General features: G+C 39.5%; 1 protein-coding gene and 1 long non-coding RNA gene across 4 annotated transcripts in view; one reads left to right on the top strand and one right to left on the bottom strand.

Annotated features, from left to right (window-relative positions):
- The window catches only part of CAMK4 (calcium/calmodulin dependent protein kinase IV), a 140,903-nt gene that overhangs the window by 29,422 nt on the left and 83,741 nt on the right, over positions 1-27,740 (top strand). The window lies entirely within an intron of this gene.
- Positions 148-4,487, bottom strand: LOC135289632 (uncharacterized). Of its 2 annotated transcripts, none has more exons than XR_010352389.1 (3): positions 4,387-4,487; positions 3,834-3,997; positions 148-226 (listed from the first exon to the last, which is right to left on the bottom strand). It is a non-coding gene; the product is annotated as an uncharacterized LOC135289632 (long non-coding RNA). The 2 variants fall into 2 exon arrangements; XR_010352388.1 differs by having other exon boundaries at positions 4,347-4,484.

Genomic DNA, 27,740 nt, shown 5'->3' with positions numbered 1-27,740 from the left:
TGAACTTGGCAATGTACTTTTGCCTTTCTCATTTTTGCACAGAATGTAGAAGATCAAATAAGTGGTCATGTTACCCTTTTCTGCCTCCTTTTTCTGGCTTGTTTTCACTTTTGAGAACCTTTGCTGCTCAGTCTTACCTAGAAATTTGTCAGCTTCCTCTTCTTATTGTCTTGTGATGCCAGACCTCTTGTTTGGCATGTAATCCGTTGCTCTGGTGGCTTTCTATCTGAAATAAAATGAGAGAAAACAGATTTCTAATATGATGTCAAAGGGAGGACTGAATCCACCATCCCTGAATTAATTTCAAAATTGCAGCTTGTACAAGTGTGTTTAGGCAAAGAAATCTGAAAGGTGGGACGGGATGCCAACTGAGAAGCAGAGTTCCAGAATGGCTTCTCAGCTGTCTCATTCTTCCTTCTAACTTCACACACCATCTTGCATCTTAGATCCAAGGTCAGCTTGAGTGGGCTTGAGGCTAGGGACAAATTTTTCACTTGTTCTTCGTAATAGTAAGAGAACTGTAACAGGGCGTTCTCACACAAATGGTAGCAGTTTGAGAATGGCTTTGGAGCTCTTCTTTGTCCCACTGGATCTCCTCACCTCTCCTCATTATGACTCAGAGCTAACATTTTCAGGGCACTCACTGGAATAAAATTTGCTTTCTTTCTCTGATGCTTACCTGACTTCAAACTTTGCTAATGTCCAAATGGTCAGTTTTCTCTGGCAGCAGAAAAGTCAGTTACAGTTTCCAGATCAAATATACTGGACACTGCCAGATTAAAAGCACCTTCTCTTCAGAAATACAGTTTTGTACATTGAACTACGTCTCATTTTACTTTTGCTAGCAGTAAAAATGGGAAAATCATCCTAGAAGTGTGAAATACTTCAAGTATCCATAGAATAAAGACTAAATGCTTCTTGCTTTTGCATATGCAGAAGATGCAGAGAGAAAAATTGCAGAGTGTTTGCAGAGAAATTTGATCTTCAAAGTTTATTATGTCATTCTAAAACAGTTATTTACAGTGCTTGTATGGCAGAAGCTGTGTGATCTGACTATATGTATTGTAATCTGAGCAATGACTTTTATTGACAAGCTGCGAGAGCTGTCAAGAGAAGAAATGAACTTCTTTGTTACCATCGTAATTTGCATATCTTCCATTTATTCTGTGGGGAAAAAATAGCCATGCCTCTGTTGACCTAATGTGTGACTTTGAAATTGAGGTAACTCTTGTTCGTTTTCAAATACACTTAGTATATGAGACATCTTGTATTTGCCCCTTCCCTGAAAGTTTATTTTATTCATTCACACTGACATCTTGCAGTGTCATTTTCACTTAACACCCATCTACGCATTCAAATAGTTTTCACTGTTTCCATTTTAGGATATCTATATATCTTTTTCTAATCTGTCTTCTGAGACTTATCAGCTGCAAGGTTGATGTAACTACTTCTTATGCCAGCAATTTTATATTTGCATAAGGCTGAAAGAATATCTAAGGTGCATTACTGGCTTGTATTAAAAGCCCAAGTGTATGTGATTTGTTTATTTCCTCAGTGGTTTTACTTGTCATTGTTTATAACTATTTCTGTGTCTTCACAGTTATAATAGGTGAATAAAAAATTAAGCAGTCAAATGTCAATTATCTTCCTTCTCAAACATTCTCACTGAATCAAATAATCTTGAGAGAAAGTTAAGTTACACTACATCCTAGTGGTGGGAAGTACCACACCCTTGCCTTTCTTAATTTTGTGACTACCTGATAACATACTTTTAATAAAAAAATACGTGTTATGAAACATAAAGTTACTTTTAAAGATTTTATTTTTACTATGATGATTTTGCACACTGTTGGATTTTGCTGATTTTTTTCATGGCAGTTTAGATACTTGCAAAATATTGCTGTTTAGACCTTCTCAACCTGCAGAATATTACAAATAACCCCATGGCTTCCTGTATTGTTTTCTGCTGTATAGAACTATCAGGTTTATCTATGGATGCATCTCTTCTTTTTGTAAATACTGTGTCACAGGTATGTGATCTGATGCAGTGTAGGTTGACAACTGGTAAACTTGAATACATAGTGAGTTAATAACATTTTAATCCTGACGAGGGCCACATTTTCTGTGCCTTGCATGGTTCCTAAGCTGAATCTGTCTGATTGCGAAAATATGTACTAACTTTATGTTATACTTTGCTGCATGCCATCACATGAGAAGATGTCAGAAAAAAAAATAAAGTTTAACCTTAATACTACATGGGTGATATGAACTTGTGGAATATTGATGTGCAAACACAATATCAGTTATTCTATTTTTTCCATATACTATCATTAGTGACTGATGTGCAATCACACTCTGTGCATGTTCTTGTCTGCTGGCAATGCTTCCCTAATGCAGCCCAAGATGTCTGGTCTTCCATTTCATAACCACCCTTATCTCCAAAGCCTTGTTAGGATTTACATCTTTCCTGGAATTATTGTTATTGTTGGTTTGGGGTTTTTTGTTTTAGAATGTTTATTTCTCACTCATTTGAAACAGTTTCACTGCAGTTAAACTAATCTACTGAACACTTGACTGAATCAGAATCCTCTATCTAGTGCTGTACAATAGCAGTTAGTTTTCTTGGGCAAGATAAATTGTCCAAGGATGAGAGATTGTCACATCTGAGCAATTAAATCTTGTAGAAATATACTCTTTAAGTGATTAATAAAATTAAATTTAAAATTTAAAATTTAGCTTGAATGGTAAATGACAAAACAACAAGCTAGCATATTTTAAAGGCCATATCTCTACGGCAGAAAAGTAAGGGTCATATATTATTAATCATTAGTTGTTACTGATTCCAGGAATAAGTTTATAACTTGTTTACAGGATACATTATGAGAAGAAAATGTGCTTGTTTCTGTTTGTTTTGTTACAGATGGTTGTGCCACACATATTTGTAAATTCAAGGAGATGTTTTGCCTAAACAAAGACTTGTGTAGCCACAGCTTTCCCTTAGTGGTGCACATGATGTGTGGCATACTGAAAAACTCATGGGAAATAAAGTAGGAATTCTATTGGATTTTTAATTTAAGCTGAAATGAGTGGCCACATGGAGAAACAAGCCTACCAGTTAACAAAACAATAATAAGTATACATTTAAGCTGATTCCGCCTTTTATTGCTAGGGTTTCTTAATGGGGAATATAGGAATCTTGCTTTATTTAATCTAGTCTTGAATATTTCTTGGTTTCAAAATAAGATGTGATATGCCACTACAATTTCATAGTGCCTCCTAACAGTGAGTTCAATGTTCTTCTCAGCCAATAGCATTTTATCATCTCCAAATCCAATTTTTTTCCCTTCCCTTCCCTTCCCTTCCCTTCCCTTCCCTTCCCTTCCCTTCCCTTCCCTTCCCTTCCCTTCCCTTCCCTTCCCTTCCCTTCCCTTCCCTTCCCTTCCCTTCCCTTCCCTTCCCTTCCCTTCCCTTCCCTTCCCTTCCCTTCCCTTCCCTTCCCTTCCCTTCCCTTCCCTTCCCTTCCCTTCCCTTCCCTTCCCTTCCCTTCCCATTTTGGAGGAACTGGACAGAATTCTGTTGGATGTTCGTGGTTTCCAGTTGTTATATTGCAAATGAAATGTAGCCAAAGAGTTTGGATGATGATACATGCTTGTAGGACTCAGTATCTGAACAGATTTATATTTTACATAAACATGAAGTCAGAGTTTATATCTGAGTATGTCTGTATTGTGCTTTGTTTGCAAGCTCTGGCAGCATCCAAGATGATTATAAAGAGCTTAGGTATATATGAAAAATATATGCTGAAATTCCTTTTAGCGATAAGAGAGACTCACTGTGATTTCAGGGTGAACAATGTCAATGAATACTCCAGTCTAACAACCCGTGTAGAATAGATCATGCAATTTTACCAAATCTTTTGTTTGCTTGATGCAATAACATGATCTGGAATTATGAAGTGTCTCCTAGAGAGGTAGAAATAAAATGTTCTGCAATGGACCTGAAATCAAGCAAAAGAGAAGAACTTCTTTGAATTAGAATGAAAACTATTACATCAAGGTATATTTTAAACAAATAAGCTTCATGCTTGGATAGACATCATGTGCCTTTCTGGTGTAATTCTTAAAGTGGCTTTTACTTTACACTGGTGTGTACAGCCCAAGTCTAAGAACACCAGTGCTGCACAAAGCATTGTGTGACAGAAGAGATGGTCTCCCTGTCCACTGGACAGGCAGAACCCATGGAAATATGGATCAAGCAGCCAGTATGGGGTTGGGTTTAGGCCATGAGCTCTGAAGACAGAAAGTCAGATGGGATATCCCAAATGTGTCTCAGGGAAAGAAAAATACCAACAACAAAGCCACCACCACCAAAAACTCCCCAATCAACCAAAGCCAGTGGGAGCCTGTGTATTCAGTTCCAGAAGTTCTGTGTTTCTGCTGGTCAGCAATAGTTCTGCTCATTTATCCTTCCTGCTCTGTTGCTGCTCTTTCTGGTTTTGGTGCTTTATAACTGGATTGCCAGAGACCATGGAATTTGAAAATGGAATGTTTTGTGCTGCTTGTGTGAGATGGAAGGCAGCAGGCACAACAAAGGCTTACGTGGCTGGTAAGATGAGAGGCCCTGGGAAGGATTCTGGGAAGCAGAGAAATGTTACAAGACAAGAAGAACAAGAATTTACCAAATCTAATGCTTCTCATGGTAAAGCCGTGGCCTGTGTCTGTTTGCACTCTCTGAGTTTTGTTTGTCCTTGTTGCAGCAGTGCATTGCGAGCACCTGACCTGGCTGAGCTCATCTGGCCTTCGAACCTCTGGGGGAGAAGCTGCAGAAGGGACCAGGAGTGACTCCCAGCCACTTGTGTCACCTAATGTGGGGGCTCCCTTGGCCATTGGCAGTGCTACTCTTCAGCACAAGGACCTCTGGCACCATCTTCAGCAGTCTCAATTCAGAGTCAAGGGCAAGTCTCTTGCAAAGCCTTCCTCCAGTTCCATCTTTAGCAGCTTTCATGTCAGCAGGGACTCTCACTTCTGTGATGGAGAAGGAAGACTCGTTCACCAGATGATGATCTACAAGTTTCGTCTTTATTCCCGAATCGCTAATTATTATACACTTTTTAATTAGCTCATGCATAGTGCAAAATCCCAGCTCACCATTGGCTACTTAGTTATCAGCTATCTACGTGCTGTTTTGGTGCAACTATCACTACTTTTCCTAAGCTATTTTGCCTCACCACCTGTCTCTATGTATTTCTTCATCCGTGGGCCAAGGACACACAGTTTAACTGGAATGGCAACTCCCCTCCCTCATTCTCTATCTTGGTCAAATTAATCTCACTGTGACCTTTAGCTCGGAGCCAGCTTGTTACAAAGCTCTCAACATTTCCCCCGTTTTCTTTTTGGGCCAGAAGTGTTGTTTTCCAAGCCCTTTCCATCATCTGACTCACTATTCTTTGTACGCAATTAAGCAAGCATGGTAATACAAGCATTAGCAATACTATCACACCTAATATCTCTGTAGCATACATGATTATTATTTTTAACCAAGGGCCCAGTCCCAGGCTCTTTAACTATCTTTCTAATTTCAATTTATCATCTTCCTTCAGGGCGTGTAGCCCTTTCTGGAGCTCTTTAATTTTCGTAAGTATTGATACAGAATGATCCGATAAATTCATACAACACATACAAGATCAGAAAATTACTAAACACTACAACACTGAACTCTTGTTCCAGAGTCTGCGACAGCTGATAAACTTTAAAATGACAGAGAATTGGAGAAATCATGTCTGGATTCATGTTTCTCCAAATCACTTCTGAAAATGGCTCAGCTGTCATAGATGGTCAAATTGCCAAGTCAAAAGGACTTGAATACTTTTTGATGTAGAAAACATTTGGGTTGATTGTCAGTCACTCCATCCAAATAGAGTCAGAACTTGGCTAGAGCCCGAACTCTAATTGGTGAGTATCACTTAACACATTTTTAAACGGGACTTTTAAAAACAACTGTTATAAACAAGAAACCTTAGGGTTACAAACCAATCAAACTATCAAACAATTGAATCCTTCTGAAGTTTCTGTCAAGACAGAGATTTTCCAAACACAGCAAACTTCTTGAATTCTCTGCTGGAGTATTCCTGTAATAATAATTAAAAGAACTACAAAACTGGCAATTTGGATAAAAACCCTCAGAAACATCTAAATAGTTAGGAAATAAAAAGACAGGATCTTGAAGAGACACGTGTCTTGCAGGTGATCACACAAAAAAAACCAGAAAAACACATGAAAGCTGGCTGTAAATACTACAACAATACCTTAATAATAATTCTTATCACAAAAATCAGAGAATTCACATAATGTAATCAATTTATCAACAGCAAGTGTTCAAGGAAGTTAAGACAACCCCTTTTCTAAGCATTCATGTAATATTAACAACAATCACTATCTATCAGCATTACTTACAAAAACTGAAAATAACAAAGGTTATAAACTTAATATAAATAATTCTTAAAACTTTGAATCATTGGGGAATCGACTAATGACCCCATAACAGGGTCTGATTCACCTTTCTCAAATGCTTTGTCTTCCAAGACACCTTGGGTAATTAAATCTTTACTAATATTTTCATCTTTACACGATATTTTGTTTCCCTGGGAATAATTTTTTACTATAGAAGTAGTCCCTCTGGCATTTTGTTACACTGAGATTTCTTACTGATTGACAACAATCATTAACTGAAGGATAACAGGCTGGTAAAGCTGGACAGTTTGCATAGATATTTTAAAACAAAACTGAGAAAGATGACAGATAATTTTAAACACAAATAATTTCACTTAAAATAAGGACTGTACAAAAACAATTACCACATTTACATCCATTTATCTAATGCTATCTCTTAATGAATAGAAGAGAGCAAAGACTATAAAGACTATAGTATACAGAAATATTACAGTTTAAATCTTCTCACATGTAGTCCAAACAGAAACTAGGAAGTTTATTTAGATTCTGTTCCCTTAAAAGATTGTTCCTGCCTCAGGTAAGGGAAAGGCAATGAAGTCATCAAACCTTAAGGCATCAAACCCAAATACTCAATCACTTTTAAAAAGCAAACACATTTACAAAAAAAACCTGGTAAATTAACTGTAAAGCCTGTGGAACAGTTGGGTGAAATGCCCCGTATAACAGCCGGATGAAGCACTGTGTGAATTTTCAGAAGTTTTCCATCCTGATTTTGAAGAAAATTCCTGACCTGTTTTTTCTCAGACCCTTGTTTGAATTGCTGCGATGGGCTGTCTGCTGTGGTTGCTTGGCAGCTGTGACAGGGCGGTGCCTTGAGGAATGTCTGCCCGCGACCGTCTCCGCCTGCTCCAGCACAGCCTCAGTCTGCGCCACCTCGGGGGTGCGGAAAGGAACGCCCTCGCCGGACACGCGCAGCCCCAATCTCCTTTGGGGTCCGCTCCGCCTGGATCTCCGCTCGGGCTGGTTCCCCCTGGCTCTGCACCAACACCCGCAGCCAGCGGGAGCATGTCTCACACCACTGGTGCTCTTGTGCGCTTGCAAAAAGTGAAAAAGCCTTCTCAGCTCCAGCTTTCGGGTTTCGCGTTACTTGTGCGCGTCCGCCGCCGCTACCACCAGCACTGCGCTTGTCGCTGCCGCGTATTCGGCCCCCGCGTCTCGCTTTGGCTGGCCCGGCCCCAGCAATCTGTGCGCTTTCCCCACGGACAGCTGCCGTGCAAGTTTTTGTCACCGTGCGTGTCACTGGACCCGCGGTGTGCGTAACCGCCGCCAGCACCGAGCATGCCGCCGCCGCAGCGCTCGGTCCGCTCTGCCGCCGCACTGCCGCCACCATACGCGTTTTCGCCGCTGCGTCTGCCCCGGGCTCTCTCGCGGCCCCTGTCGCCCTCATGGTCCCGAACTTACGCCACTCTGTTAATTCATGTACTGTATAAGGATTTTGAGAAACTCCTTGTGCATACCCGTAAGCTAACAACTGTGGGAACTCTTTCTGTAAGTCTATGTCCTTAACCTGATGCTTTTTTTAAAAAGCAAATAAATAAATCATATGCTGCTTGCCTTTCCATTTCCATTTTTGAGAACGTCAGCACTGTTGCAAGGCTACAGTCTTCGGCAGCACGTAGGCTGAGAGTATCTATATAGCTCCCAGGGCCGCGAACTCGCAGTGGTTCGTTTGCCATCCCCACCCTTGCTTCAGAGGGATCCGCTCTTACTTCTCCGATCCGTGGCAGCCGTGTCCATCCGTAGTCGTCTTATGGATCACGTCGGGGTCACCATTTGATAGAGAAGGAAGACTCATTCACCAGATGATGATCTACAAGTTTCGTCTTTATTCCCGAATCGCTAATTATTATACACTTTTTAATTAGCTCATGCATAGTGCAAAATCCCAGCTCACCATTGGCTAATTAGTTATCAGCTATCTACGTGCTGTTTTGGTGCAACTATCACTACTTTTCCTAAGCTATTTTGCCTCACCACCTGTCTCTGTGTATTTCTTCATCCATGGGCCAAGGACACACAGTTTAACTGGAATGGCAACTCCCCTCCCTCATTCTCTATCTCGGTCAAATTAATCTCACTGTGACCTTTAGCTCGGAGCCAGCTTGTTACAAAGCTCTCAACACCTCTGTAGCTATGAAGGTTAACAAGGCTGAGCTTACAGTCTGCTGGTTTGACTGGCTTCCCCACATTCCCTCCTGAAAAGCATTTATGTAATTGGGAATTTTGCATGGTCACATCTTCTCCAGATCTTCCTGTAATATAAAGATAGAAGTTTTGACTTCCAGCGCTAAATGAAGCCCGCAGTTCTTTCTGCATCAAACACAAGACCAATGTCAAAACCTAAAGCTCTTTCTTTCGTATAACAGGTATCACCTGATGTAGATATAAACTATATATTAAAAATTTGTTCTAGAAAAGAACACATCCTGTCTCAGTCCAGCATTCTGTCTCTTGTTTTGATATCTCATAACTCCACCTTTTTCTTTTTTTTTTCCAGTCTTGATTTTATCAATTTTTTCATGCAGTTATTCTATGTTTTAAAATGGGTTCAGCATTTCATGCCATTTGTTTCTGCTGGAAGCTTCATCAAGATGTTGTTTCTCTGGTGATTGAATATGCCTGATGGGACGAATTGAGCTTGGCTGAGTGCTACCTAACCATCAAGGTGCTTTATCATCCTCCACCTGTTCAGTTAATTAAAACACTGTGAAAAGTTTTGGGTCAGGATGGGGATAGGGATATCTCTTACTATTTACCATGACAGGCAAAACAAGATGATCCTGGGGATATTTATTTTAATTAATGTCAATTAATATCAGACTAGGATGGGGAGAAATGAGACCAAATCTAAAACCGTTATTCCCACACTCACATCTTACGAGACTCAACTTGAAGAGTTGCAGTCAATTCACAGCACTTTGTCCCTGGTGCTTCTCCCTCCTGATGCTCTTTCCCTGCTCTGACAAGGGGTCCATCCCACAGGAGACTGTCCTTCCCAGCCTCCTCCAACATGGGTTATTCCCTTGGGCTGTGATTCTTCACTAACTGCTCCAGTGTTTGTCACTTTCCATGGGGCGCAGTCCGTCAGGAACAGGCTGGTTAAAATTGTTTTTGGGCAGGTGTCTCCTCCTGTGGGGCAAAATGAACAAAAAATATAAAGAAAGTTTTCATCAAAGCAAGACCAGTCAAACAAAAGCTTGACTGTGTCTCAGTTGCTTCTGTTTTATTGCTGGAAAAACACAAGATGCTTGGAGAAATGTTTTGAATTTTCAAAATACAAAAATATAGACAGCAAGGTCTGTGTAGCACATTAATAAAGGTGTGCTTTGAAACTTTATGTTTGAAACATTGGATGATAAACTCCTTTTGATCACATACATGCAAATAACAAAGCATACATAAATAAATAATCAAACTTTCAAGTGCTAGTAGTACATAGTCATTAGGAAAATACTGCAACATACAGGTGCAAAAAAGAGCTGTTACTGAAATGACCAAACCTAACATAATTGAAGGTGTGCTGTATTTCCAGTGAATGAAAATTACTGCAAGGCACATAGTTTAGGCAACAATAGAAGTCTTTCTCTTCTTTTTTACATAGCACTATTTAAAGGAAGAGAGCCTGAAAATAAATGACAGCTTTCTACCAAAGCTAATAAATTTAATTTTCTTTGTTATTGATCTAGAAAAAGCTTTGAGTATTACAGCACATAAATAAAGAGAAGTATTGGCCTTTGCCTGAAAACACAGCAGAACTCAGACATCACCAAATTAGTTGCTGCACAGTTAGAATCTTTTGCCAGTCATAAGAAATGTAAGCAATCTAAATAAGGATCCATTCTACTGTTTTATGGATTTATGATGTTTGAAACAAAGTTAATGATTCATGTAATTCACTGAATTAACAAATTAACTTACCCTTTGTTTCATGACTGCTTGATGACATGAACATGAAATTGTCATAATAAATTAAATACAGTACAGTAAAAGATGAGAACCTCAGATATGTTTGGTTTTTTTTTTTTGGGTTTTTTTTTTTTTGTGTTTTTTTTTTTTTTTTAAAGAAAATAATTATGTATTGTCCTGGAATGTCAATGCTACACAGGAAGGGTGTTCATTTTAGTTACCTCTTTAACATGATTAATATAAAGTTATTTATTTTGGAGTCTCAGGATCCTTGTGACTGAAAAATGATCAGAAACATATGCTTGGATTTCATGTAGAAACACAGAGCCAAGTGCTGGATTCTCATTTTTCTCCTCTCAGTTGGAACAGTGAAGAGAAAAATGGAAAATATATGCCACAACTCATAAACTCATAATTTATTTCTTACCATTTCAGATACATTTTCCAATTGTTTTGCAATTTCTTGACTGAAGAAGAAATGTGGTGTGAAGTTGGGGAGTTCATCCATCCAAATTTTTGTGGTGTTCTGCCAACCCACAAAAGTTAAGTCCCTGCTCGAATTTTACCTAAACCCCATATCTGTCTGCCCGAGACATGCAGAATTTAGAACAAGGCAGATAAAAGGTTGCAGAGTCGAGTCAGTTACCTAGTTAATGCTGAGCAACATTAATTTAAAATGTGCTTTCTGATGGTCTGGTTCACTTCTGCTCTCAAATATAAGAATATGGTTATAAAAGAAACTTTCTGAAATGATAGCTGCTGTAATTCTGCCTGACAGCTAACCACATCAGTACTGATGATTTGCTGAGGGAAGAAACATGGTTATCTTGAGAAATTTGGTAAGAAGCAGGAGTGTTCCCCGTACCAAAATCTCTTCTATAGCCTTTTTCACACATCAATTTAGTAGCAAAGACTGGTTAAAAGAATAACTGTATCTAAGAGAAAGTGTCTAGGAAAAGAGAAGGTTGCTAAAAACAGTGCTTTTTCCATTCAAGTGGTATGTGGAGAGAAATGAGGAGTTGACTTAAGTCTGTGAATTCAGTTACAGAAAATAATTAAGTGGCTGGCAAAAGCAGAGTATAAACCCTCCAATAATAGTGGTCACATGTATTAGTTGATTCATACATACCTGGTAAAATGATGCGTGAACTGAAAGTATTTTAAAGACTTCTGGGTATTTTTGTCCATGTCTAGCTTGGAGAAAAGGGCATATTGCTCAAGTAGGAAGTGCTTTGTCTTGAAACACTTGTGGGATAACTAGAGTTAAAAAAGCAAGTAGATTGTTTGTCAGAAACAAATTTGGGTCATACCCCTTACCCAGAAAGGTGCTGTTCTTGGAAACACAGGTGTGGGGGAAAACATTACAAATAGACATAGTTTTTCTATAAAGACCGTATCTGTCATCACACTGCATTAATGAAGAAACTGGAAAGAGAAAATGTCAATGTTTTGTCTTTTTGTGAGTCTCTACTTACACAGAACTTTTAATTTTTTTTAATGTATTTTTCACATTGCTTTTCTGGAATGTCTGGGGGGCTTTTTTCTTCCTTTTTTAAAAGTATTCTTTTCCATGTCAGTGTTAGGTGCAGATGCCAGCCTTTTAGAAATCAGCTATGACACTCTTACTGTAACTACTGGTCTGTTAGATAATGAACTTCTTGAAATGACAACCTTAAAAAAGAGAGTACATTTAATAGAAAGCTGCAATTTTAAATAACCCGCAGAGTAAAAGGGATGGTCAAACTGGCAGAGGTAGCTCTTTTCAAATCCAGTGGTAAAATAAGTCCAGTGTACATTTCCTGTCACTCATCTCTGGATTAGCCATTCCTAGTACTCTTCAGTAATTGGTTTGTTTTTCTTTAAAGTAATACGATTTGACAAGTATATGGCTTTTTCCTAGCTGTTGCTGTACATCTTGTTGTGTGCACCTAGGATTTGCCTAGGGCCATGAAATCCCATCATGCCATGAGTGATTGATAGCTGCTGTAAGATGTATTCTTTCATTACCATGGCAGAAAAACTGTAGCTGATCACAAGCAGCAATAGTGGAGGCAGTTACATACTTACTTAAATGATACGCTGCAAGAGACCTTAAAACTACATGATATGGTTGACTTAAATAACCTCACATTTACAGAACAGCAGTAGGCAGGTAAAGACACTGCAAGAAGGCAAAATGCGCCTACTTAATCTATTGTAATAGTAAAAGATCAAGTAAAAATGGTTTATTCTTTCTTACATTTACTCATAGGAGCATAAAGGAATTTCAGTGCTTTTACAAGAGAAGATGAGCTTGAGGGGGAAGATTATAAGCAGCCTATTAATGTGGATTTATATGGTCACTTTATGCATTCTTCTTTAAAAACTGGGGTTTTCTTCAGCTTATAGAATGAGTTTAATTCAATATGAAGAACACACAGACAGGTTTTCTTTAAGGATGGTGGTTTTTCAGGATTGAAATTTGGATGAGCTAGTCTCAGTAGCATGTGTCAGACCACACACACTGGCCAGTTACACAAGGTGTGTAAGAAAAGAAAGGGCACAGGTCTGTTTAGACCAGATTTTAGTGAGACATGAGTTATGCCCACATGCAAGCATGAGGCTTGATACTGCAGTTTGATGCAGGTTGCCGCAGTTAACATTTTTTTTTTAATTTTTTCACCTCAATTCCTGAATGTGTAACATTTGAAATAGCATTAGGTGTAGCAAGTCTACACAGCTGTGTTTCCCACCACTTTTTATGCTGCATTGAGCCTTAAAAAATTGGCATCACATTTAATTATGTGCAGCAAGTGTTGCATTTTCTCTAAGATACTCATGATTAAATTAAGGTGTGAAAAAAGAAAAAATAAAGACCTAAGCTATTACATATTCTTCACTCTATTTTATGCTTCTCTGTACTATTACTCATTGCCTAAGCTTGAAAAGTTCCTCTCCTCAAACTTGCAATTTCTCTCTTGCTCACATTCTCTGCTGTGTGGTTGTTTTTTTTTGTTTTGTTTTGTTTTGTTTTGTTTTGTTTTGTTTTTTGTTTGTTTGTTTTTTGGATTTTTTTGTTTGTTTTGGTTTTGGTTTTGGTTTTTTTTATTGTTGTTGTTTTGGGTTTTTTTGTCATTGTATGCTCTGTGTCCCCAAACTCTGTAACCATGAGCCTACATGCTTATTTTCTATTTGCTGCTGCTTCTATTCTGAATTCCTTTTTCTCACTTCCTCTCTTACTATGCAGCTCTTCGCTTGGCGTGTCTCCTGACCCACTCTGCACACTCCCACCACCTCCTCCGCTCACCACCTTATCTTTGCATGCCTGTGGTCTCACTTCAGCATCCATCCCACCTCAGCCTCCCTCAGTGTCTAGATATCTGCCTATCTCATCTCCAGATAGCTAGATAAATATAGATACATGTATACACAACCTTCTCCATTTCCTCATCTAAGATGGCTTCTCTATTTTTATTTTTCTCCCAAAGCTTTTTCTTCCCTGTGTTCTTTCTCCTTTTTCTTCAAGCAGTGGTGTGCCATGGGGAACTTTGTGCATGCTCCACAACATGGTGTAGCTGCTTTCTCAGAATGGTTTTGTCACACATATTAGTCTGCACTGGTCTGGGGGGACATGGGGAGGCAAAGGATTGAGAGATCCATGAAAATTTTCATTTTGACTACATCAAGAGAGTTTCCAATGCTGTTCACAGACAAAGACATGGAAGAGCTCTGGATCATGAGAGACAGGTATCATGGTGACCTTTTTTTACTGCTTTTTAGAGTCTTGAGAAGAGTTTGCCATGACCTGCATTCAAAAGCTCATTGCTCTATGGGCTGCTGTACTTAGAAAGGGTGGGAGAAATTTCCTCTGTCATGGACAGGAACCTTTATAGGTACCTATATAAAGCTTTGTCAGTGATCAGAGTTAAAACTCTTCCAGGTCATGTTATACCCAACCCATTGAAATGCCCTTAGGATGGAATGAACCATGTTCCAAAACTGCCAATTGCTCTGTTATCTGCAAAGGGAATTCACATAATTATCAGGGAGGTACACACTGACATTTGATTAGATAGGTTTTGCTCACTGTTTCTGTACAAAGGAAAGAAAAAAATTGTGTTGAGTCAGACAAGCAATTTAATGGTTCAGAAAAGGTATTCAGTACTCCATTTAGCATCACAAACTGTCAGACAAATGGGGAGATAAAGCCAAAGTAGAGCAAGACTCTGCCAATGTGGTATCTGATGAGTCTGCTAATAAGGAAGAATTACTCAAAGTCCTGTGTTTTACCAAAAGCTGATGTAAATAATGTGCAGAGCTAAAATTAGCCAGAGGTGTTTAATACTTAATGCTTCAGGTCCTGGTTTTAACTTTGCAATATTATATCTTTTCAATTGATATTGGAGATTTTACACTTTCTTCTCTATCTGAAAAGAAATAGTTTCTTGGTTACACCTGAGAATGCCCAAGGGAGCAAAAATTTATCTGCAAAGAGCCAAGCTTGGTTTGAGGCTATTCTATCGATGCTTGTGGAGGTTTAGCTGTTCTGTCAGAATACATTGTGCTGGTTGCTGACATCTTAGGTGCTTTGGCCAAGTTCCTTCCGATTTTGTAACCTCTTCAATCACTTAAACTCAATACTAAGATGAAGAATTGGTTCTTTGTAAGATTAATGTATGCTACAGATGTATAGGTTTTAAAAAAATCAGTAAGACAGACAATTTGGGAAATGTTGCCATTTGCTAAACATTTTCTAGTGCTCAGTAAAATGGTCTTTACAAGAAAATCTTATGCATTTTCACCATATGATCAGCTCATGTTACTGATCTAGTATCTCAAGACAGAACTAAAAGATGTCTGTTTTTTCCACAGTGTCAGAATATCTAAGAACACATTATCTCCTCATGCAGTTTGCCCTTTTAAAGTATCATGGCTGAAATAATATTACATCTCTTACAATTACTGTATGGAGTATGGTGTTCACATTATTATATGAAAATTACTTGAAATAACGATAAGATTTTTTTTTTAATTTAACTCATGCATAAATTTATGCAACACAACCAGAGCAGCAATTTCCATTAGCGAGTTGTGTATCCCTGCTGCAGTGTTTGAGTAAATGGGAGTAATTTCACATTACTGCTGTATACTGCCCATTTCTAGTACTTATAGTACAAAAATAGCCTTGCATGTTCATTATTAGTAGCCCTTACAAACGTAAGTTTTTGAGTATAAATATTAAAAAGCCCAAAAAACCAAAAAAACACCACCACAACAAACCTCTAAAATAAATGTTCAAAAACAAACCAAACAAAAAAAAAAAAAAGAAAAAGAAAAATGCCAAAAGACTGTGAACCTGCTATAGGCACCCATTTGTAAATAACAGCATTTTCTGCAGTTTCTGTAACTTAAGTCATTCTGTTTACAAGTGATCCACGTAAGAGTGAACTTTCCAAGAAGGTCCCAGGTTGAAAGACTGGTGTTGTGCACCTTCTGCCTGCCTGGTGCTGCGATTGGTCCCTGCCAAGGTCCCCCCTCCTCTCCCCTGCCCTCATGCTTCTCACAGGAACTTTTCCCTCTTCAGGTGATGCCTCTTGGTGAAGAACTCCTGTCTGAGACTAATGGCATGCATCTTTCTGGTCATGGACTAACGAAATTAGAAAGCCAGATTCTTCTTCTTCTTCTTTTGGTTTTTTTTTAATGTTCTCATTCCTTTTACTTTAGTAGATGCAAGGGGCTTTCATTTATCACAGTCAGTGTTTTTTATTATCAAGCAGACTACAAAGGCAGCAAAATAATTACCCTTAAATCTCTCTTTATAGACAACTACTGTTAACTCTTTGGAAATTAAATCCAGTCTGATAGATAAATGATGAAGCTCTGACTTTCTGTTGCAGTTCATGACAGTAGATTTGAAACTCTGGAAAATAATTTCACGTCTTTAAATTATAGTCAGTGAGATTATTTGCACAAACTGGGAGAAAACAAGCTACCTTTCCATTTTAATGCTGACACTAGACCTTCCTGGCAACTAGAAAATATGTTGAATGCAGGGCTCCTCAATTAGGAACAAAATGTGCTGCACTTACTGAATTTCTCAGGCCCTTAGGTGAAAGAAGGGGAATGAAGATGAAAACTGCGTGGTTTATTGTGTGATACGCTAAATGGGAAGTCTGCTGATTTTTATGTTTTCTAAATTGTCACGGCATGGGGGCTCTAGGTCCCTGGCCTGGCGACAGCAACAATAGGGGCGTGACAGATCCCCCTGGAAGACCCCGCAGAAATTCCAGCCACCAGTTGAGGATTCGGCACAGGGAGAAACAGAAAGCAGCACGGGTCCTGGGGTGGAACTGGGGAAACTTTGCTAGGCAACAAAACCCCTGAGCCCCATCTCCCAGGACACTGACCTGAAGCCAGGCACTAGCTTATAAACAGGGGCGGTCTTGGGGGGAGGCTATAATTTTTAACCAATCGGGAGAGCTGGAGGTGGAACACAAGGCGGGGAAATACAATCTGTAAACCAATGGAGAATCTTAAGGGAGGGGAAAGGCTTAAGTAAAAGAACAGGATTTCAAAGGATACAAAACTGACAGGGAAGGTTCTGGAGGAAAGGGCAGGCTTGGGGAAGGATTGACATCTGAGGAGGGGAGGAGCAGGGAAGGTTTTTGGGGAAGAAGGGTAGGAACAGGAGCGACTGACAACTAGTCAGGGAGTGGCTAGGCAACAAACAGGAGCGCTGACAGTTAACCAAGCTGAGTAACAACGAGGGAGCGAGTGTAAATTTAGCAACATAAAATACAAAATGGGGAAGCTGTGCCACTCCGAGAGCAGGGGGAGAAAAACTCAGAGGGATTTCAAAACCACAAATTAAGCAGTAAAATATGCCAAATAAAGAAAATAAAACCACTAAATATTTACAAAACTATGCTGAGCAGTAGGTTAGCAATAGTTGTTAATTTCAGGAGGAAGCTAAGCTAAGCCCATTTGTTGATATATTGAAAATCAGAGTCTTTTGCAAACATAGCTTGCTTCAAAAAATAAATTAGGGGAAAAAAAAGAATGATGAAGTCTTCTGGGTCATAGCTCACAAAATCTGTGCTATTTCACTGAAATCAACAAGTGACCCTGTAAATCTCATAACTGGGAATTATTTTTGCTGCCTACATTGTTGTAGTGTGACTAGCGAATGAGTACATTTGGCATGGCATAAGAAATGCCATGAGCCGGTTGAGCCATGGTGTACTAATCCAGGATAACTTCCAGAATTACTTTCAATTTTGTGTAACTGCATAGAAAATATGTCATATAAATTGTGAAAGCATTGCTGATGTACAGACTGGGACCTCATTAAGATCCTGAATAGCTTTAGCAGTTTTATCAAAGACTCCTTACTCTTATCTTTTATCGTCATGGCAGTACAGGAAATATATCTTTCTTCAGACTTGAATGATTGGGAATTCCTCTGTATAGATTTTCATTTTTCCTAAGGTCTCAGGGATACTCTGTTTGTCAGAGGGCACTTCAGCATCACTGTGCCATGCCATTGCTTCCTGAGGGTGATTTAGATTTGGGAGTTTCAAATACCGGACAAATGCATGTAAAAGGTGGTGTTGTGACACGGCCAATAATTCTGTTTTACCTCCCAGAAAAATAACAACTGATCATAAACTTAATACAGAGCATTCTTTTATGCCTTATATGTTTTGGGATTTTCAAAACACTTTAATACTGTGGCATAAAAAATTATCACCGATTGAGGAATAATCCATTAAGTGTTGCGGTGCAAGATCCTGTCTTCTGTAAAAAGAGACATTCTCCATTAGAAGTTCATGTATGCTTTCTAGGAGACAGAAGGCTGCAGCAAATGCCAATGTCTGGGAAATCAAGCAGATTTCTAGAAACTATGATGATGGAAAAACACTATCACTGAAAGCAAGGGGACGTTTTCTTTAGATTACCATTTAGGGGGAATAGCTCAGTATAAAGCGCAAATGAAATAAGGGAAAAATGCACTTTGACCAGGAATGTTGCACTGTTCTCTCACTTTCTTGTGGCCCACAATAACATTTTTGTTCCTATGTAGCCTCATAATGGTAATGCAACATGCACTGATATTTGCTATGCAGGATTGAAAAATCTCTGGCTAAAAATCATGGACCTAGATCTTAGAGTACTACATTCAGTCCTTGTGTGTTGATGAGACGTTTTGTCTTCTGTGTTGCAGTGAAGAATGGATTCAGCTCCTGGCAGTGTTTGGAGCTTGTGGCTGAGTTGTCTGCTCTGGACTGTGCTGCTGTGCAGTGAAAGGGACCCGAATAGATTTCTGGGTATTGAACCACTGAGCTCAGAGTGTCAGGAGTGGGTTCCCAAGCAGGGGCAATATGGTATCAGTTCAGCAAAGAGATAATGTCTGGTTGGTGCAAATAATACAGTCTTCCCTTATGTGACTGGCAAGAGGGATATTTGTAAATGTACATCAGTTTTCCTGCTAATAAACACGCTAGAAATACCCTAACTCCATCTGTCTTCTTTCCTTCCTTTGTTTTGAGACGAGAGGGAGGATTAGCAGTAAATAATAAGAATGCTGTTTGGAATCACAACATATGGAAGTATTTGCTGAGTGTTGACTTCATAGTATTTGTCTTGTTCTCCTACCTCTTGAGAGCTACCCTGTGACCACACCTGGGAGCTGTTTCATGACCCAGATGAATCATCCAGAGCAATGTGAGTCTTTTGAGTCAGGGTGACCTCTTAAGAATTTTTTTTCTCTCCCTCTCTCAAGAGCTCACCATATAGCCTGGCTATCTCAGTATTTTTGCAGCAAGAGCAGCAGCTTCTGATTTCTCTGCCTGTAGCCAGGCCCACCCTGCTGTAAGATTAGGGGATGAACTATGTCAGAAGTTAGGAATTCTCACTGGATTTGCAGCACATGTACATTTAAATATCTAGGGTTTACCTTTCAAGAAGGCCATATGTCGCTTCTTAAGAACTCTTGACTTCCCCAGAGAACAAAAAATGAAAGAGTAATGTCAAACACTGAGAAATCAGTTTCTCATGTAATAAGATTCCTGACACAAAACTGCACAAAACCTATATTTTAAAGTGGAGAGGTTTTGCCCTGGGGCAATAATTCAGGAAATGTACTTAATTTTCTGCTCTTGTACCTCTACACTGCAAAACAAGTCGCACAGTAAACTTAGGTATTAGTGAAGATATTTGTGAGGCCTGTGATCTTTTCCCCTTCATAAAAGCTAACACGTATATAAAGTACATATCTCCTTTCTTTCTGATTTCCCTCTTCTGTTTTTTCTGTTGTTTGGTTGGAGGGAGGGGGGCAGGCTGTTGGGGGGTTTTTGCCTGCGTGCAGTTTTTATTTCAAGAACACAGTAAATCTGTGTTAGAAAACTGATGGTTTTCTACAAATACACCAAAGGAAGGTGTATTTTGCTTTTTACTTTTGGAGCAATGAAGGCAGAAATTTGAAATGTCTTCTTCACAGACATTACACTTCAGCACCCTGCAATTAGGACCCAGTCCTACTCCTTTGCTGCTGGCAAATTTGTCCTGTAGATAAATTTTGCATTTGTGCTGCTATAGAAAGGCTTACCAAAGAAAAGGGATGTAAAATGCACTCTAATTAGCTAAATGCAGCTGTAAGGGTAAATCCAGGGATGTTACAGTAAGTGCATTATAGCAGTGTGTTATTCAGGTAACAGGTTTTTTTCCTGGAGTGGGGCTGATGGTGGCTTTGAAGAGTCCTCCTCAAAAATAAGAGTACGGAGAAATGAAACAATTAATTTAAAATATATTACCTAAAGTTTCTACATGGCTTGCAATGACTATAATTAGCTTCATGTAAGAACAAGAATATATAACAGGTGGAAATGTCTCAGTAGCACCTGCTTTGGTGTAAATTTATTACTTATATCTGGATGACAAATAGATACAGATATACAGGTGTTACGCAGTTTTTCTGTACTCTGGAATGACAGCTCTGGTTCTTTAAGTTCCTCTGAGTGTGCTTTCTTCTTTAACTGACATATTTTTCTACATTGTGCAGTCATTGTCCACAAATACAACCGCATGACATCACCACGTCCCACTTCTGACCTAAACTCGTTTTCAGACCTAGATTAGGTATTCATAGTTGAAAGCCACTCTTCACTCTTTATGTCCTGCCTCAACTTTTTTTGCAGCATCTGTCTTTGAAAGGAGATACAGAGGGTTTCTCAGTGTCTCAAGCAGCAGCAGAGTGTATTTGAGGTTGTCAAAGAGTGCTAAACTTATTCTTCACTAGGAAAATGGTTTGCAAGAGTAGTGCTTGTATTGAAAACTTCCCTGTAAGTACTAGAAAAACATCTTAGTTGTCCTTCTGATTGTTCTGTTTACTATTTTCATTTGCATAACATCATTCCCTAGAAAAACAAAAAAACTAGGATTTTTGTCAGTGTCACTGTTTTCAGTGTGGTAAGCTTAGATTAGATTAGACATATCATCTCTTAATCAGTTTTCTTCTTACAATGTGTGTTCAGCAGGGGAAGAAAGATCAGGGAAGTGGGTTTAAACCCTCAGTAGCACCAAAGCATGTATGTTGTGCATGTTCCAGTGTCCTGTGATTAAAATCAAACCACATGACTCTATGTGGAGATTATAAGATTCTCAGATCTTGTGGAGGTTATATTCTTTGTTCTTGCCTCCTACAGCTAAACATCTTTTGCACCTGAGTCAGTTTGTAGAAATAGTGTAGTTTCCATCAGTCTGAATCACATTTTTTATATAACCAGGGAAAATGTAGACTGTTTAAGGTTGTAATATTTTACAGTCTAGGTCTGTAATTTAAATATGAAGTATTTTAGTTTATGTTCTGCCTACCTGATTTATTAATTGATCCTGAACAGGACTGTGAGAGTTGCTGAAATAGTGCAGAATCTTCTCAAAATGCAAAAGTGCTACAGGGAGAGCAACACAGATCATGGGTAATAAGTTACGGAACTGCTGATAGCTCCAGTGGGTGAATGGAAAAACCAGAAAGCTGCAGGAGGAAAGGGACAGAGTGGGACAGAGCCTCTATGTCCTTGAGGTTGCAGACTGCATTGTGCACTAACCTTTTGGATCCTTGAGCATTTATAGAAAATGCAATACAAAAACGGGCAAGGACTGTTCAGCCACAATCATTAATATTTTGTCAGCCATAAGCACCTGTCTTTTGTGAAGACAGGACATAGTCCTACACAGATTGCTGTAACCCTTGTGCTTGCAACAGTTTCTCAAGTCTGTGAGTGTATTCAAAGTTTAACAAGCATTAGTGTTGTTTTATTAAAAGCATCTCTTTCCTAACAGAATTCACAAATTGCCATTGCTAACAGGTTTGTTATTAAGTCAGTGGGGGAGAAAAATTTCTTTCCGAGGGTTAAAATGGAGGAATAAGGAAAACATTTCTTTTGAATAAAAATGTGGATAAATTTCTCAGCAATATAGTGAACCTCAAAAGAATTTTTTTTTCCTGGATGTATCAAATAATTTAAAATTATATTATATTCCCCCCAACCAATTTGGAGCTAAAGCTTTAGAGAGCTTGACATTACTAAAATTCTATATGGCATTGATATAGGGTAAAACTTTGTGCTATACATTTTGCCAGATAAAAATATTATTAACTAGATACTTGTACCGAAAATATTGTTAAAGAATAACTAAGCATCTAGAGGGAAGGTGATTGATCGGCATGAATCTTGTGCATCTTCAGTTAAATCTTCAAAAAAGTATTTTTCCATTTTGGGTAAATTTTGCCAAATCAGACACAAGCCCAGAAACAGAATTTTGACACCTGTAAAGCTAAGTTTGCAGGTTGGATTTCACATGAGATCTCATTAAAGGTGTTTGCTCTCTAAGCACCAAGAAAAGAAATTGTGGGAAGGGCTGGCAGAAGTACATGATGCCTTTCACAGCTTGATTCTTACTCAGAGGAGAATGTTCTGCATGTCAATGTGACACCCAATCTGCAGGGCACAAGGGGGTGTGCAGGGACACAGAATGGTTTGCAGGGACATAAAGCTATGTGCTGGCACACAGAGAGATGCACAGGGACACAAAGTCATGTGAAGGGACACAGAGGAGTTTGCAGAAATGCAAAATAATGTGCAGGGACACAAAGGAGAGTGCAGGGACACAGAGCAGTTTCCAGGAACACAGAGCAGCATGCAGGAATACAAAGGGGTGTTCAGGGACAAAATGGGATGTGTGAGGACCAGAAGGGAGAGTGCAGGGACACAAAGAGAGATGTGGACACACAAAGTGATATTGAAGGACACAGAAGAGCCTTCCTGTCTGACAACAGGAGATCTTTGAAGTTCCATGTCCAAACCTTCCTCCCTGCTGATGACCCACAGCTGTTTTCCCAGACTGTGGCTGATGTGGATGCTGGAGCTGTGCCTGCAGGGGACCTCTGCTGTGCAGGTCACACAGCAGCCACTTGCTGGCATGGACAGCTGATTTGCATGGCTGTCACCCACTTAGGGCTTATAAGAGCATGAACCAGCACATGGACATAATTCACTGCTTAAGTCGCTCTCTGAAGGTACACACAGAACCTTCTTAAGAACATATTTTAAAAATGTAAATCCTATATAGGCTATGTCATAAATACTGCTTAACTGCAATTCTATTTTACATTCCAGTGGAGTTTGAAAATGACAGCCTTCAGGTATGTCATTGGAGTACACTGTGCTTGAAGTTTGAAGTATGATAGGGAGAAGATGAAAGAAATAATTTATTTCCAAACATCTAATACACCACTGTGCTGAGTTCATTACATAGAGGAGTACAGACTGACACAGAATAGATGAGATTCATTATCCTGGATTACAGATCAGCTCTGACAGCTAAAAAGCCTCAGTCCTTTAAAAATTGAAATTGCAGCCTTTCTCTAGCATCACCAATTAAACACTGGCTTGATCAGTGACTGGTGTAGAGAACTTAAAGAAAAGATGAAAGATGTTCATGGACTAGAAGTTCTGGAATCTTCTCCTTGAAAACAGCAATTTCATACTTTGGAAAAAGAGTTCCCTAATTTCAAGGACTGAATAGTGGTGACACTTTCATGAAAACAATTCAGTGTACACTTGCCTGCAGATGTCTGTGATTAATTATCAAGATGGTCTGTGATCATGGTTATTGAGAAGGGTTTCTTAGCATCCTGTTGAAGTTTTTGTAGGTTTAGTTGCACTGGGAGCTGTCAAATTATAGAATGGTGAAAATTGGAATTTCAAGAAAAGCAGAAAAGACAACATGGAACAGTATATACAGCAGTACCTCTGAGAAGGGAGGAGGCTGAAGATGCATTATTCATTAAATTTACTAAAGAACATGTTTTAAAAATGTGGTGGGGGAAGAGGAAAAAGAAGAAAAAGTTAAGTCCTTTAATTAATAGGGAATACTAGCAAAGAAAGCATTGCATGGAAAAAGCTGGGGTCTGTAAAACGTTTAAGGCCCAATTACAGCATGTGTTAGAATAATTGAGTCAGAGTACTGATGTCACTGGTGAGCTGGTGATGTTCATCATAGAGTGCTGAAGAGGGAAGCTTCTGGGAGGAGTATCATAGTTTGCAACCGCAATCTTACAGAGTGATTATGGACGGGGAGTATGGACTTGGTGGAGTCCATTGAACTGAAACACAGAAAGTCTTTCCTACAAAAAATAGGGGTTTTATGTAGCTCCAGGTGACAGCTGATGCAGGAAGAAAGAGCTTCACGTTTGGAAGTTGGTCTTTGATGCAGAAAGGACTGCATTAGCTTCATTTAGCTAAGGAAGGGGGCTTCATTTAGCTCTGGAAGTCAAAACTTCTATCTTTATATTACAGGAAGATCTGGAGAAGATGTGACCATGCAAAATTCCCAATTACATAAATGCTTTTCAGGAGGGAATGTGGGGAAACCAGTCAAACCAGCAGACTGTAAGCTCAGACTTGTTATCCTTCATAGCTCCGGAAGTGAGAGTCCCTGCTGACATGAAAGCTTCTAAAGATGGAACTGGAGGAAGGCTTTGCAAGAGACTTGCCCTTGACTCTGAATTGAGACTGCTGAAGATGGTGCCAGAGGTCCTTGTGCTGAAGAGTAGCACTGCCAATGGCCAAGGGAGCCCCCACATTAGGTGACACAAATGGCTGGGAGTCACTCCTGGTCCCTTCTGCAGCTTCTCCCCCAGAGGTTCGAAGGCCAGATGAGCTCAGCCAGGTCAGGTGCTCGCAATGCACTGCTGCAACAAGGACAAACAAAACTCAGAGAGTGCAAACAGACACAGGCCACGGCTTTACCATGAGAGGCATTTGATTTGGTAAATTCTTGTTCTTCTTGTCTTGTAACATTTCTCTGCTTCCCAGAATCCTTCCCAGGGCCTCCCATCTTACCAGCCACGTAAGCCTTTGTTGTGCCTGCTGCCTTCCATCTCACACAAGCAGCACAAAACATTCCATTTTCAAATTCCATGGTCTCTGGCAATCCAGTTATAAAGCACCAAAACCAGAAAGAGCAGCAACAGAGCAGGAAGGATAAATGAGCAGAACTATTGCTGACCAGCAGAAACACAGAACTTCTGGAACTGAATACACAGGCTCCCACTGGCTTTGGTTGATTGGGGAGTTTTTGGTGGTGGTGGCTTTGTTGTTGGTATTTTTCTTTCCCTGAGACACATTTGGGATATCCCATCTGACTTTCTGTCTTCAGAGCTCATGGCCTAAACCCAACCCCATACTGGCTGCTTGATCCATGTTTCCATGGGTTCTGCCTGTCCAGTGGACAGGGAGACCATCTCTTCTGTCACACAATGCTTTGTGCAGCATTGGTGTTCTTAGACTTGGGCTGTACACACCAGTGTAAAGTAAAAGCCACTTTAAGAATTACACCAGAAAGGCACAAGATTCCTATTCAAGCCTGAAGATAATATGATTAAAACATGTTCTGATATAAGATTTTTCTTTTCAGTTTCCACTTGGTTATTAATTGGCAATTAATTAATTAAAATTAATTTCCCCAAGCCAAGTCAGTTTTGCCCATGTTATTAATTGGTAAGGGATTTCTCTGTCCTCATCTCGACCCAAAATCTTTTATGTCAAGCTCCTCACCAGCTTCTCCCCAATCCTGTTGATGGACTGTAAGTGATGGAGCAACCTAGAGGGTATCTGGCAGCCAACAACACACTGCAGTCTTGCATGGTGTGCATATATCTCTGAGAAGGAAGGTGTGGTGATCCCAGCTTCCTGTCCACTTTGTGCCTAGCATCAGGGTGGGTTGTAGGGAGGGCTCCATGGCATCTGTAGGTTATCTGAGGACTGATGCAGCATTTTTCCCCTGTGCATGTGGAAGAAATCCAGCACTTAAGGAAGATCTAGGCCTACTTAGGTTTTTCCCAGCCATCAGAACTGAAGCTGGAAGAGCTGGTCTTAAAGTTTTGGAAGACAGGACCTGACTTGAAACCTCCCCTGTGCTTGCAGTAAGTTGACATTTGGATGCCAGGCCTGGCAGGACTGCAAACTCTATCACTCTGTTTTGCCACTGGCAAAACCTGCAGCAGAGTATAAGCCTTCTTCACTTCTTCAAGAATTTTTTTCTGTTTTATAAGTAGTAACAGAGTCTCTCTGCTGCAGCTTCATCTTTCCTCTGCAGCTTTGTTAATGCAATAAAATTACAATGAAGTATTACGTCTGCAGGTAATTGTTATGATAATGGCAAGTCAGGTTTTTTGAATGTGACAAAAATACTAACAAACAGCAGATTAAAAGAACTCTCTATTATGGAAAATCAGCTATTTCAATTTATCTTTTGAAAGTATATGTAAATACGATCAGAATACACAAAATGTTATAAAACATGTTAATTTAGGGAGCTTTGGGGAAATATTATGCATTCCTCCAAATTCTTTTGCATTGTCTGGCTTTCAGTCTTCTAGTTTATGATTGGAAATGTCTGTCCCACCAGGTTTAAAGAAGAAAAGATATGTAGTACCTAATAACAGCCCAAGAACTTTTGAATCTGACACATATTAAATTTTTTTTGTTGTCTTGTACTAAGGGATCCTGGACTAGCACTGAACATAAACTTCACGGCAAAAGTAATTTGTTTCAGAGAAGACACTGCATAGGAATTGATGATTCAGCACAACACAAACTTCCAAGGAAAAAACTCTGTAACTTACCAAAAAGAGGGCTATTAAAGGATACACATGGACACAAGAGCTTTCAGAATCCAGAAAATGACTAGACCTCAACTTGCTGGTTGTAAAGTTTGTTCAAAGCCAGATTTAAATGTGCAGGCTGGAACAACCATTAATTTTTCACTGTCTTGATTTCAGCTGGTAACTTTCCTGTGTACAGAGCAAGCTGTTAGAAGCCCACAGCCTCCACACTGCTTGCCTTCCCTCAACCAGGGGAACCAGAGTCAACGTGTGAGGATGTTCAGACTGCCACATGTTGTCATTTAGGGTTAAGTCCAGTCTGCCTCCTGCATCTGGAGATTGTCATGAAGAGCAGTAATCAATGGTGTTGACACCTGCTTATGGTACCTACTGTATAAAACACTTCCTGATGAAGGAATATGTCACCAGGTAATTCTGCAATGGCCCAGGAAGGAAAGGCTTGTAACACAGAATGTTTTACAACGTTTTTACTGCTCAGCACTCTTTTCCCCTTGCATGCACTCTTCATGAAGTTTAAATAAATAGTGTTTATTCTTCATTAGTATCTTTTAAGAGGAGGAGGGGGGAAAAGGGCTGCTTATGAGATAGGGGTTTAAATGCTTGAAATAGGGGTTGCTTGAAATAAGGCATATGTATTCCCAGGAGGGGTGAGTTCGCTGGATAGTTTCAGTTGTCAGGTTTTGTGACATAGGGAGAGCCAGTCACGCCGTATCTGGTCACAGCATCTGTGACTGTGAGAAAGTGCTTGAGACTGCCAGTCCAAGGATCTGGGTCTGCATCTTCCATAGGTAGTGTTAGCACATGAGTTGGAAGATTTGCCCCATTGTGTCCAAAGGGGCAAACTTGTTCAGTACCAAGGACAAAAACATGCATGGCTTCTCTTGGTTCACTTTTCTACCTTATTTTCTTTGCTCTCCTCATTTCACTGAACTGCTTAGACATGGGTAGCAAAAACTCTCCAATCCGTGAAAAGGAAAGAGCATTCTCAAGGAAAACTAATTTCCAAAAAAAATATTCAAAATCAGTTTCTGTGTCTGTTGGACTACAACAGCTTCATGTTGAAAGGTGAAACCCCCACTATTATCAGTTCGGTTTCAGGCAAGTTTAAGTGAAATATTTTTTCTGACATGGTAGGAAAGAAATTGGGTTTCCTGCTG

The sequence above is a fragment of the Passer domesticus genome, chromosome Z (genome assembly GCF_036417665.1).
Source record: "Passer domesticus isolate bPasDom1 chromosome Z, bPasDom1.hap1, whole genome shotgun sequence".
Lineage (NCBI taxonomy): Eukaryota > Metazoa > Chordata > Aves > Passeriformes > Passeridae > Passer > Passer domesticus.
The sequence above is the reverse complement of the archived record's forward strand: the minus strand, read 5'-3'. Positions and strand labels throughout refer to the sequence as shown.